The 13,981-nt window shown below is 40.5% G+C and overlaps 1 protein-coding gene across 4 annotated transcripts in view; it reads right to left on the minus strand.

Annotated features, from left to right (window-relative positions):
- Positions 1 to 13,981, minus strand: part of LOC122636772 (homeobox protein cut) — a 133,069-nt gene that overhangs the window by 117,126 nt on the left and 1,962 nt on the right. The gene's annotated exons all lie outside the window — the stretch shown is intronic.

A 13,981-nucleotide genomic window follows, 5' to 3' on the forward strand; every position in this document is an offset into this window, starting at 1 on the left:
ATTTCCCACGTATCATCGAGTTATCGTAATTCCTAGGACGATCAAATCTCCGGCAAGACAGACGAGTGGAATCGGCCAGTGGTATCCACGAACTAAACCTTTGAAAAGTGACTATCCGTGGATCGAAGTTTCTTCCACGTAACGCGAATCCTTCCTCGTCTCGTTCGTTCTTCCAGTTCTTCGGTTATTCTTCTTCTATTTTCTTTCTTCTTTCTTTTCTGTTCGAACAATCGATCCCCGATGAACGCAAGACTAATGTTAGGACAAGTATTAGAAGACGATCAGTTTCTAAGGTATCTCGTGAGTGTCCGATTTTTCATAGGTAAGGCATTTTAATACGTTCGCGCTTACGATCCGGTCCTAAAGTGGTGACGCAACGGGGCGAACGGGACCCCAATAGGTCGAGATGAGAGCCATTGTATGGCAATCTTATAATTTAGACAATCACCGATCAATTGAATGGGCCTTTACTACTGCTATACATGCAGCACCCGTACACCGGGCGAGAGTGAATGATGAATGAATGAAGGGACAAGACCGAATGAATGGACAGATAGTTGGCTCGGCTTAAACGTTCGTAAATAACCGGCCGCTTCATTCAATTACTTTCAATCGCTACGAGCCAATAGATACAATTTAGAAAAAAAAAGGGACCTCCGGAGACCGGAGGCTAGATACGGACTTGAGTTCGGGCTTAGCCATCTTCCGCGTTCAAACAATGTCCACTTTCTTCTTATTCTTATTATCCATGTCTCTCTTCTGTGTCTGTATTAGTCTAAATATTCGGCTGAAAGAAAATTTTATATCTAATCGAGAGAGAGAGAGAGAGAGAGAGAGAGAGAGAGAGAGAGAGAGAAATCGAGTTTTTGTGACGACCGACTTTCAATGATCAATCAAGTTCCCATTTAAATCATTGCTATAAATCGAAGAAAACAAATATTAGTGATTTGAATTACAAAAAAAAAAAAAAAATAAAAAATTAGAAAAGAAAATGTATCTGAGAGCATACTCGGAAGAGTAATACTAGTAGATGATGAATGGATAAATAGGTTAGAAATATGAAAAATATGATATCAAAAAGGTAGTTCAGAATCGGCCATGTGTCTACTTAATGGACACCGATTGGTACAGATGGCCTTAAGCTTTGATTCGGCCGCGAGACTCGCGCCACGTCACGTCCGGATGAATTTACATGCGTGAAACGATAGAGACCGGGGATGGGGGGCGGAGGAAGGAGCGAGGTCTCGATCGTCGATAGCGAGTTTCCTTTTTCTACTACTCGTCGATTCTTCGATTTTTTTTCTTTTCTCTCTCTCTCTCTCTTTCTTTTCTTTTTTTTTAGTTTAGTTATTTCCATATATTGGAACGATATTTTTTTCAAACATCCTGATTTAATTATCTCTTCGTCTGCTGAATCTACATTTAAATTTGAAATCTTCGTTATTAAAGCTTCTAATATCTTCGTCGATTAATTAATCGAAATATATATATATATATATATATATATATATATATATATACACAGTCATATAAAAGTTCATATCTGCCATATGAAAAATTAGAATTTCCTTTATATAAAAATCCAATCCAATTTTTTCAATCCGTGTTAGAGAAGCTCTCGAACGAAATAACTCGTAGGTTATCCACAGTCCACTGGGTAATTTGAAAAAAAAAAAGGAAAGAGAAAAAAGGGGGAAAAATAGAGAGAAAAAGAAAACCCCCCCCCCAAAAAAAAAAAAAGAATTGAGCTCCAAAGCTACATATCTAAAGCGTCTTTCGAAGATTACATTTTATTTAGGACGATAAAGAATCGAGAGCGAAGTCGCTAGTCGGTTTTGTTCGACCAGCTGTCCGCATGCATCGTTCTTTATCAGAGCAAAGAGGAAAGCTGGGCGTTTACCCGCGACCAACTTCCGGCTGTTTATCAAACGCCCTTCCGTTCGAATCGTACATACGTTTCGGGAATTCGATATGTCGTAGCCACAATTGCGTCTTCGAAAGCAAAGATTTAGATTTTCGTACGAAAGATAGAAAAAAAGAGAGAAAGAGAGAGAGAGAGAGAGAGAGAAAGAGAGAAATAGTGAGTTAAACGATTACCATTCCAAAGGACGAAATTAAAATCAATTTAAATCTTACATACATATATAGGTGTGGATATACTACACGTGATTCGCGGAGAGCAAATCGTTTGATCTACGAGTCTGGGATCGTAACCGAGAAAAGACGGGAAAGCTGTCGCCGGCGAGTTTAATTATGCGACCATTAGATGCGTTCTGTCTCTCTCTCTCTCTCTCTCTCTCTCTCTCTCTCTCTCTCTTTCTCTTTTGCATTGGAAGGTAGAAAAGAAAAAGAAAAAGAAAAAGAAAAAAATCAATCGTCTCGAAAGAGCGGAAACGCAGTCGGATCTCATCAATGCGATCCTTTTGATGCTCGATCCCCATCGGAAAAGAATATCCTGTGAAACTCAAACGTGAGAAGAAGAATAAAGATGGATAGAGGGAAAGAGAAAGAGAAAGAGAGATAGAGATAGAGATAGAGGTTTCTCAACGTGCACCCTTCGCTTTCGAGAGCATCGATATCGCGTGACAAAACGCGTATGGCTAGTACGAAATAGACAGGCTGCGGTAACGTTCCTGAATATTCATAGGCCGACTTGCCATCGCTAATTGGCGATACGATGACTATTCATGATTTCACGATTTTCAATAGCTATTACTTGACATAGGAGAAGGAGGAGCAAAGGAAAGAACGAGACGGGGGAGAGAAAAAGATGGATGAGGAGAAAAAAAGAGGAGGAGCGAGACGTAACGAGAGCGTGTGCCTCGAACACGTTTATATTCCTCGGTTATGGCAATTCCGTGTAAATTATGTTTCCTAAGGTAATTGCCCGCACACTATAGCCGTACATACTCGCTAAACTCCTTCGTTGCGTGGTGTGTATATATATATATATATCTCTCTCTTTTTTTTTTCTCTCTCTCTCTCTCTCTTTCTCTCTCTTTCTTGTACGTCTATCTTTCCTCTCCTCATCTCGTTAGAAGCATCCTTCTTTTTCTCTCTCTTTCTTTTTTCTTTTCTCTCTTTCCGATCTTACTCACGTGATATTCTACGCGTGTATCTAATGATCATGTAAGGTAGCCAGGAGGGTATCTGTCCGCGATAATTGCACATTGTCGAACATAAATTCATGCGTATATCGCGCTTGCGTCGGTAAACAGAGAATATAAAGGCACGCAAGAACGCAGACGTGGAGCCTCCTCCGATCCACGACGACGACGCCCACCAGCAGCGCATCGTTTCCATCGCTACGTCGGCGCGCAACGTTTAAGAAGAAACTCGATGAAACGAGACAATTTGTAGAAAAGCGAAGAAAGTACTTAAGAGAATTAACAACGGTCACTTACTTACTTATTTAGTTATTTAGTTACTTACTTACTTACTTACTTACTTACTTACTTACTTACTTACTTATTTCTCTATCTTAACTATCTGTAGTCGGAAGAAAACGAAAGTATTTTATAACGTGTTAATTTGATTTGAAATATACATACGTAGTAAGTATTATACTTACTTACGTGGAACAGAATTTATCGTCTTCGATGTTCACTCTGCTATGACCTAGCTGTGACTGAATACATTCAACGTAACTACGAAACTCGAGAGAAAATAAGTAAACATTGGCACGCTACGATCTACGATTCCAAGAAATCTCTCTCTCTCTCTCTTTCCTTCCTATATACCTGGCCTATATACCGCGACTTTACAGTTACCTTTGCAATGAGATCATCGAGTCCTCGATATAAACAAAATAATTTCATGTACAACGTAAAAGTAACTCGACGAAATTGTACTTTTTTCTCTTCTTTTCTACTTCTTCTTCTTTTTTTTTTTTTTTTCATTTTCTTTTTTTCGATCGATAAAAGTGTATCTCGTACGATACGTATATGTAATCGTACGCACTATCGAAATTATCCGAATTTCTTTTTAATAGTAGTAGACATTTCTCGTTCGAATTCCTTTACGATATACGTACGTAGCAGTGGATAAACACACAGGACACGATTAAGAGGGAGGGAAGAAGGGAAGGGAAAGGGGAGACGCCCTTCCACTCGCGAAATTAGCGGAACGCGCGTCCACGCGACTGTGGATAGGCTTATTGCTGCCTTAAATCAGACGGAAGCCGAATACGCGATCCGTTTTGCGGGGCAAAGTTTATTTAGCCTCGGTTTACGGCTCACTCTGAATTCACTTAAGCCCGAATCGCTGCAGGAATCGCCGCGATGTCGTCCCGTGCGATTCGGAATTTTGGAACGGATCCAAGCGACCTTTGTATAGTCTTCGAAAGCGGCGGAGGAGGCCAGCTAGGAGGAAAGTAGTGGAAAAGGGGGATTGAGGAGAAGGGAGTGGATCGAAAGGAAGGAGAGGGAAGGTAAAGGGAGGGAAAGAGAGAGAATGTAAAAGACAAAAAGAGAAAAAAAAAAGAGAAGAGAAAAAATACTGGCGGAAGAATAGACGCAGTTGCAACGAGATCGAAGATTTTTCGATCGAAGAAGGAACGACGAATAAATAAATATTGTTTCGTTGTTGTTCGATAAAATTATTCGAGTTAATTTGAAACGATCTGGACCGAAGGGAAGAAGAGGGGAGGACTGTGGAAGGGAAAGAGAGAGAGAGAGAGAGAGAGAGAGAGAGAGAGAGAGAGAGAGAGAGAGAGAATGTAAAAGACGAAAAGGGAAAAAAGAAAAGGACAAAAAAAAGAGAAAAAATACTGACGGAAGAATAAACGGAGTTGCAACGAGATCGAAGATTTTTCGATCGAAGAAGAAACGAGGAATAAGTAAATATTGTTTCGTTGTTGTTCGATAAAATTATTCGAATTAATTTGGAACTATCCTTGGAATATGACGAACGATCGTTCTCTTTATTTTTTATTTATTTTTCTTTTCTTCTCTCTCTCTCTCTCTCTTTTTTTATATATTTTCTTAACGATTCGATTTATTTATGAACAAATTGTAAGAAAATATAGGAGATCGGATCTTTTTTTTTAATACCATACTCTACGGATTATATTCGTATGGAATGTTGAATGGCTGGAGCTCTCTACATGTACGGTATATATATTCACAAAGAAAAGAAGAAAAATGAATGTTCGAAAATAGAAGAACCCGTCGATTGTTAGAAACCTTTGTTCGGGTGCACGCACTGTCATGAATATTCTTCGGACTGGCGAAAAATAATTTTTGAAAAAAAAAAAAGAAAGAAAAAAAGAAAAAAAAAAGCGCTATCGATCCGGGAGTTTCGAGCGTCTAGGTTGTTCGATGACACTCGCGATTGTTCAAAATATTAATATTACGATCTATTATTCGTCGAGAATAATGCGCCAGACGTCGGGATATAGAAATCAATGAAAGAAGACTAAAAAAAAAAAAAAAAAAGAAAAAAAGAAGGAAAGATAAAAAGTTCCAAACATTGACAATCGTACGTATTCTGAAAAAAAAAAAAGTTTTTTGAACGCGAGACGAACGTTTTTACTATACGATATACTTTTGTAGCAAAGAAAAAGAGAGAGAGAGATTAACGTTAGATATAATTCTTTTTTCATCTTCGTTTCGTTCTTAAAACGTCAACTACGTAAGGTCAAAGTTCGAACCGAAAGATAGAAAGATAAATAAAATAAAGACGATAATGGTTAGTTAATCGTGTTTCGAAAGTTATTATATATAAAAAAAATATAGGGAAATAAAGAAATGAAATCGATAAGAAAGGAGGTTAATGTCAAGACTGAAAGTTACGTTAGAAAGATACTTTCGATAACTGCATCTTGTTTATAGTTTTCGTCGACGATAGAACGGATTATACGTGGAGAGAATTCGTAGGTGTCGAACGAGAAAGTCTACGTCGTCTACGTTATGTACTCTCGTGGAACGTGCATCTCGTTTGTATCCATGTATGCGTATGCTGGTACACATGCATGTTACACGACCTCCGGACTGGGAGAGCTTGGGTCGGAGGTCACGTGGGTCGCGTTAAAGTAATTAAGAGGCATCGTGCTGGATAGTAGAAACGTCGATATAATAGACGCGTAGTATTATCTGCGACAGTATATAACTTTGAGATGGAGATATATCCATTATATACCTATAATATAATTTACAAATATTTTACAAATGAAACTAGTCGAAAAATTATATGCGTGTTTTGTGCGTGTGTTCCCGAAAAAAAAAAGAAAAAGAAAAAGAAAAAGAAAAAAAGGAGAGATCTGTTCGTTGAATTTGTTTATTTATACTTTGCCGATCACGATCACGATCACGAAAGTCATCGAGCAAAAGATACGGAATCGTGAGAGACAGCAGTAAGAAACAAAGGATTCTTCCGAGCGTTTATGCACGTGCAACCGATGCATCGATAGGTCGTTCCGTAGAATCGCTGAACCACGGAGCGAACGGTATTAACCGCTTTCACCGACGATCTACTAAAGTCGATCGACAGAGAACGACGTTTTTAGGTCTTCGCGATGAGGAAGAACTCAAAGTGTTGACCTTGCGATCAGCGATTAATCCTGTCGGAAGGAAAAATTTTGATTGTTCTAAAATCTCCGTTGCAATCGACAATTTAATACAATATTCCATTGAAAGTTTGACGATAAATAATTAGATGAGTAATTAAATAGACAAAGAGACAGAGAGAAAAAGAGAAAGAGAGAGAGAGAGAGAGAGAGAGAGAGCAATTAACACTTACAAATATTTCATCCCTATTCCCTTTCCACCCCTTCCTAAGATTCTAACCCATTAGGATATTTAACATAGTGCCTAACTCGCGGCCCATAGCGCGATGCGCGTGTATTTCGATATTTTTAGAGCGTGGGTGAATCACTGTTTGGCCGAGGCGGCCAAGCTCACTGACTTCCCGGCTCTCCGACAGCTAAATCACCAATTTCAGAAATAACGGCCGCGGAAAATTAATAACCCGTTGATTTCCAGGCTCGCAACGAAGTAACTGCGACGGAAAACGTGATGTTCCGCCATCGAACTTGAGGACATAAAAGATAATTACCAGCAGTTCCGTCATCTAATTAATGTCATCTTCCTATTCTTAAATTTGATATCCTTCTCTCGTAACACGATTTTCCAAAAATAAACGGCCGTCATATAACATTGGATACGTCTTCAGAATAAATCAAGATATACATATATCCATTCTCTAAGATTATTAGAAATAATAATTGTCTATAAATACTCGTATGTTTTAATTAATAGGGAAAAAAAAAAGAAAAAAAGAAAAAAAAGAATAGAAGGAAGATCATACACATGTATATCCTTATAACTTGGAAGAAATATTAAATGAATTAATTAATCGTCTTATACATATATCCATTCTCTAAGATTATTAGAAATAATAATTATCTATAAATAATAGTATACTTTAATTAATAGGAAAGAAAAAGAAATACGCATGTATATCCTTATAACTTAAAAGAAAAAATATCAAAGAAATTAATTAATCGTCTCGTTAATCCGCTTGGTAATACGATCGAAAGACACGTTATAAAATATAGAAAAAAACATTAGAGAAAGAGAAAGAGAAAGAGAGAGAGAGAGAGAGAGAGAGAGAGAGAGAGAGAGAGACAAGAGGAAGACAGCAAATAGCAAATATATGTATAAAGCGTGGAAGGTGCACCTGCGACCGCCTATAGGCAGCACCCAACCGAGTCGCCTACTATCGGCTCGTAAAACGGGCGAACCTCGGTCTAGTACGGAGGTCTAGACCAGCTCTGGACTAGACCAACGAGACGGTGCATCCGAAATAAGCCTCTATATTCTATTTCGAGGCCGACACGCCGTGCGGTACAGTTTCCGTGTCGGCGTGTCGGTATAACATGGTAATGACTCCTTCGTCGATTCCTCCTCTTCCCTCTCTCCCTCTCTCATTTTCTCTCTCTCTCTCTCTCTCTCTCTCTCTCTCTCTCTCTCTCTCTCTCTCAAATATAATACGCGTATCTTCTTGTTTTCTCGCCGTTCACCCTCCTTGCCGTTCGCTCCCCTCTCTAATTCACTCTATCGAGCACACGTGTTCTCGATGACGATGGATGATGCTCGACGACGTTCGACAATCGAACGCGTTTCGAACGATCTATGATAACATTTGGAACAGATAAAGAAGGAAAATATATATCTTTCCATCTAACGACTATTCTAACATATTTCAAGATTATCCGATTATACGATGATAATGATCACGATGATGACGATCATCACGACGATAATCCTACCAGAAGAATAATATAGGAAGTGTTTATTATTAAATTGGGTATTATAACCGGCATTACTTTATTATGCCTATGACAAGGAATATAAAGAAAGATCGATATCTCTCGATGATCGTAAAGATAAGGAGAAAGTACCCTATAAATCGAACATCATCGCGTTTCAAGAATTCCAATGGAAATAATATGGTTATCTATTTACTTAGATATTTATCTAAATATTCTATCGCTCTAGTCGAAATACACGTTCCGTCTTATATATCTTTGCATACTTTTCGTTTACTTTCTTTTCTTTCGATATTAGAAAATATTCTCATGGTAGGTCGGATGATTCGACGATAAATTAATAATTATTTCTATACGTTAACTTATACAATATACACACATATGTATATATATATTCTATACGTTAACTTATAGAATATACACACACACACACATATATATATATATATATATATATATATATCGACATTTGGCCGACAAACGTTTACGCTTGGCACGTAGCTACGACGGTGGATTCTCGAAAATATATCGAAACTCTAGTATGAACTATTTTTATCGAATAGCAACCATTTCGATTCTTTGGTAGTTGCCTCCGAAGGCCGACATAATATATCGTTCCTGAGATTCTTCCTACTCGAAATGTCACGTGCTGCTGCTACTCGACGATAAAGAAGAGAAAGAAAGAAGAAGGAAAGGGTGAGACGAGTAGAGAGGAGGGCTAGAGTCCGGAGAAAGAAAAGAAAACATCTCGATCGTTTTTATTCGTTGTAATTAAATAAATCGATCGCTCCAAATCAATCTTGATTGATATCGTTTAAACGAAAGAAAGAAAGAAAGAAAGAAAGAAAGAAAGAAAGATCGATCCTTTCGAAATAATATCGAACCTATAAATGAAGGAATTTCTTAAAGGACCGAGAAAAAAAAACAGAAAAATAAAAAACGAATTAGTTCTTTTCGAAAACAAAAAAAAAAAAAATAGAGAAGAAGAAAAAAAAAAGAGAGAAAGAGAGAGAGAAAAAAAGCAAATCATCCGTCTCTCAATTTATCTATCTCTATGCGACGACGACGATAACAACAACAACGACGACGACGACGACGACATCGACGACGACGAGATCCTTCGGCTTCCACAGAGCCCGCGTGACTCACGATGTCGGTCCACGAGTCGCGCCGGTTTGACACGCACCTCGACAAGTGACGCCGCCTCTCGGGGATTTCGAGAAGCATGTCGGGGATTCCCCTACCGCCGCTCGATCCTTGGACGGTGGCGGTGGCGGTTGCGGAGGCGGAGGTGGAGGCGTGGGTGCTACGAGCGCAAGAGAGATAGCGAGACAGTGAGAGAGAAACAGGAGGAGGAGAGAGAAAGAAAGAGAGAGAGAGAGAGAGAGAGAGAGAGAGAGAGAGAGAGAGATTGAAAAAGAGTGGGGGAAACCTCGCCGCCGCTGCCGCTGCCGCCGCCGCCGCCGCCGCCGCCGTCGTCGTCGTCGTCGTGGGGGCGGCCGTGGAAAGGGTGCTGCTGGAACGCGCACTGTGGCAAAACTTTTGTCCATTCAACGGCCGACACGTTCCTAATTGGGAGTACGCTTCGAGCTCTCGTTCCACGCGCACCGATCCTCTTCTTACACCTCTTATCTTTCTTTCTTTCTTGCTTTCTGTTTCTTTTTCTGTTTTTTAATTTCTTCTTTTTTTTCAGTCTCCTATGATCTTCTTAGATATACTCGATGATTCTTCGATCTCCGTTCGATCTTACGATTGAATTCTTTTTTCTCTTCTTTTCTTTTTTTTTTTTTTTATTCTTTATTTTTCGTTCATTCGATGAAGATCGCGATTAACGAAGAGAGAGAGAGAGAGAGAGAGAGAGAGAAAGGAAGGGGGACGATGCAGACGAGAGGAAAAGTTTGAATTTCTTTCATCTACTTCTTTCAGCAAATGACGTTTCGTTGTGTGTTTATCGCTTAGCACTTATCCGAAAGGAAGTCGCTCCTCCTCTCGCGTTTACCGCTCCAGTTTCCGCTGCGTTGCATCTCCTTGCATCGACGAAGGACAACGAATTCGAAATTGTAGCCTTCCCTTTACGATCTTTTTTTTTTTCTCGATGACGAGGACGAGAAGGACGACGACGACGACGACGACGACGACGACGAGGACAACGACGACGACTTTGTCAAAACCATTAGGGTTCGTTAAGCGCCGGTGACAATTTCGAACGGAGAGTATCGTATAACGGAGAAGAGTTGACGGTCGATCAACAAGGATGACGGTGCGCTGTTGTCAACGTCGAGAATCGATGCGAAAACGAAACGACGCTGTTCGAAGGCAACGACGACGAAGACGAGGACGCAATAGAGGCGGGTGGAGAAGGTAGACGAAGAGGAGGAGGAGGTGGTGGATGAGGAGGAGAAGGAGGACGCTAACGAGGAGGTGGTGGTTCACTTCGCTGGAAGTAAAAGAGCCGCGAGCCAGAAAATTGCGCTGCAATCTTCCGCACGTCGGCTCGAGCGGAGCAATGCACTTTGTTCCACGAATGCTAGCCGACGTTAACGTTGAAATGCAACCAAAGTCCTATTATCTTTTTCTTTCTCTCTTGCTATCTCTCTTTCTCTCTCTCTCTCTCTCTCTCTCTCTCTCTCTCTGTCTTTTACTCTATACTCGTTCCTATACAAGTGGCCTTTCGTTTCACGGCCAATGTCTCTCTCTCTCTCTTTCTCTCTTTCGTTGGAGACGCCACGATTTCGAGTCTCTCTCTTAGTTTTAATACCACGGTAATTAATTATAGCGAGAGTCTCTATGGTTGTTGTTCGTCAAAGTTCGTTAGACAAGATTCGATTCATCCTAATTCTAGGCTATTTTCTCGCGTGACCACCGACCGAGTAGTAAGCCTCGAAAACTTTGCTACCTCCCCTCCTCTCTCTCTCTCTCTCTCTCTCTCTCTCTCTTTCTCTCTCTCTCTCTTTCACTCACTTACTCACTCATTCTCCTACTATAATTTTACACTGCTCGCATACAATTTAACTAAGCTACCCATCCAGTTCAAAGAGTCGTCCTCGAGGATAAAGCGCTACGTACGCAACTTTCCTAGCAGGACTTTGTCCATGACTCCGTTTCAAACGGTTTTAAGCCAAAGTTAAACGTGAATCTCGTATGTCGTCATATTTACGGTAATCGTCGCACGTGCGATGTAAGACACATCTAACGTCCGTTTAGAAATCGCGAAGCGCAAGCGCGAGCTCTCTCGCACACACACACACACATACACACACCATACACAAACGCACTCACAAACATACACATAAACGGCGTGTACGCATACACGCACATAGAGAGTGAGAGAGAGAGAGAGAGAGAGAGAGAGAGAGAGAGAGAGAGAGAAACACGTTAGAGACATGCACAGACACTGACTTCTCGTTTTGCTTTCGGCGTTTTCACTTTCCTTCGAAACGTGTCGGCAAGCTGTACCACTTCATCGATCCTCTCTCACTATGCCACCGCTGTTGCAGGAGACGATGCAGAATGTAAATCCGTTTGGTGTTCGATCCAGAAAACTAATAAACTATTTCCCATGAAGGTCGTGGGCGAACTAGTTCCATTAAAATCCATCGTTTGGTACCACCATGGAATTAATTCAATTTAGTCATACGTGCGCTTTAACTCTTTCGACTTTTTTAACCCATCGATAAAGTTATTATTCCATACTATTATTCCAATGTTATTCCAATATTATGGATTTTAGTAGTCACTTTTTTCAATTATACGATTAGTATCGTAGAGCAACCATAGAGGAAATTATATATATATATATACACATACATATATATATATATATATATATATAGAGAGAGAGAGAGAGAGAGAGAGAGATAAAAAGAGAGAAACGATGAAGGAAAGTTACAACGGATATTACTGATATTGCGGCTAACCGGAGAAACTTCTGGTTATCGAAAAGGTTCCTACGGAACCGGGCGGCGTTCCTACGTCATTAACCCGTAGTCTAATCAATAGACATAATTATGAAACTATGCGCCATTAATAGTCCCGAGGCCGTGCTCGCGCGGCACCGTCATAATATCAGCGTTAGGAAGGACGGAAGACTTGTTCGCGCGTAATTAAGCGGGCATATTTTATTGGAAACAGGTAATTGGGCAATAACGAGGCACTACTTCTCTCTCTCTCTCTCTCTCTCTCTCTGTCTCTCTGTCTCTCTCTCTCTCTCTGGTTCCTTCCTTCCTTCCTTCCTTCCTTCCTTCCTTCCTTCCTTCCTTCCTTCCCTTTCTTGTTTCACCCCTAACGCATCGTCGTATCATGGAAGGAGAACGTAAACCAATAGAATAACACGAGAGTATCGAAACTTTCTTCGTGAGGGTGAACGTTATCGCTGAGGGGGACTTAACAATCGACAGAGACGTCTCTTGATTTTCCTCCTTGTAAACGTGCCACGAAATAAACGAATCTAATAATAATAGTACGTTTATTTTAGGCCTAATCAAAAGATTTAATAGAAATCCGGTCGATCTCGATTTACCTAGAAAACAAACCTTCCAACGATACCAGAGATAAAATGGTACGAGCTACTAGTTACGACATCGGTCAGCGGCTTAATTAACGAGCTGACGAACCTCTAACGAGCTAGAATCGCTAGGATCGATTCACTAGGAAAATTTGTTGGATCATTCTCCCAACCCATTTTTAATCTATTCCCTCGTAAGATTCTATAGTGATCAATTCATTCGCAGCTACGTTCGATAAGTTTTCTTTCTTTCTTGCCTCTCCTTCTACTTTTCATTTTCTTTTCTTTTCTTCTTTTTTTTTTCTTTTTCTTTTTTTTTTTTGCGAACAACTTTATGATAATCTGGGAGGATGCGAGGAACGTTTGCATTTCCTGTACCGCTCGTTAACTAGCCGAACGTTCCGCAAATGCTTATCTGTTATCGGTCGTGTCGTCACGACCCCTTTGCTCTCTCTCTCTCTCTCTCTCTCTCTCTCTCTCTTTGTATGTGGGCCACTCTGCCACAAGTCGGTCGAGCCATCCCTAAATCGCTGAACTATCCTCCAAACACCGAGTACCGCACCAAGGGAAACTTCGACGTTAGCAACCCTCGTACACCCTTTCGGACACTCTCTCTCTCTCTCTCTCTCTCTCTCTTTTCATCTCTATCGCCATCTCCGTTTCTCTCAAGAGCGCTCTTAGATACCGCTCTCTCGACCTCAGAATCGCACCAAGTGGCCCGAGAATCTGACCAACGAGCAATTACTGGGAAGGTGTCGAAAGATTTCGTGCGGCAAGATTTAGCACCTACCGACACACTCACTCGAAATTATTTCACTGCGCAGCAGGAAATTTCTATTTTGGTCCTTCTTAACGACGAATGCTACCAGTGGTGGTGGATCACTCGATTTCGTGACGTTTCGCGAAGCGCGCGGATGTAAACGCTTCAAAATGCCCTAACGAAGACATGACTAATGAATCGCCGAAAATGACAGACTTACATTTTACCGTACCGACCGACATTTGCCACGATTTTCTCTTTCCCTCTCTCTCTCTCTCTCTCTCTCTCTTTCTTTCTCTCTTTCTCTATCTCCTTCTCCCTTCAGCTTAATCTTTTGTCCATATCCATGATTTTCCACGAGCTTTTTCACGCTCATCGACAAATCATTTTATCGGCGATTTATTCGAAACGAAGAAGGGCTGACAACGAACGATATCCTTGCGACGTG

This window comes from Vespula pensylvanica, chromosome 23 (genome assembly GCF_014466175.1).
Source record: "Vespula pensylvanica isolate Volc-1 chromosome 23, ASM1446617v1, whole genome shotgun sequence".
In the NCBI taxonomy this organism is placed as follows: domain Eukaryota; kingdom Metazoa; phylum Arthropoda; class Insecta; order Hymenoptera; family Vespidae; genus Vespula; species Vespula pensylvanica.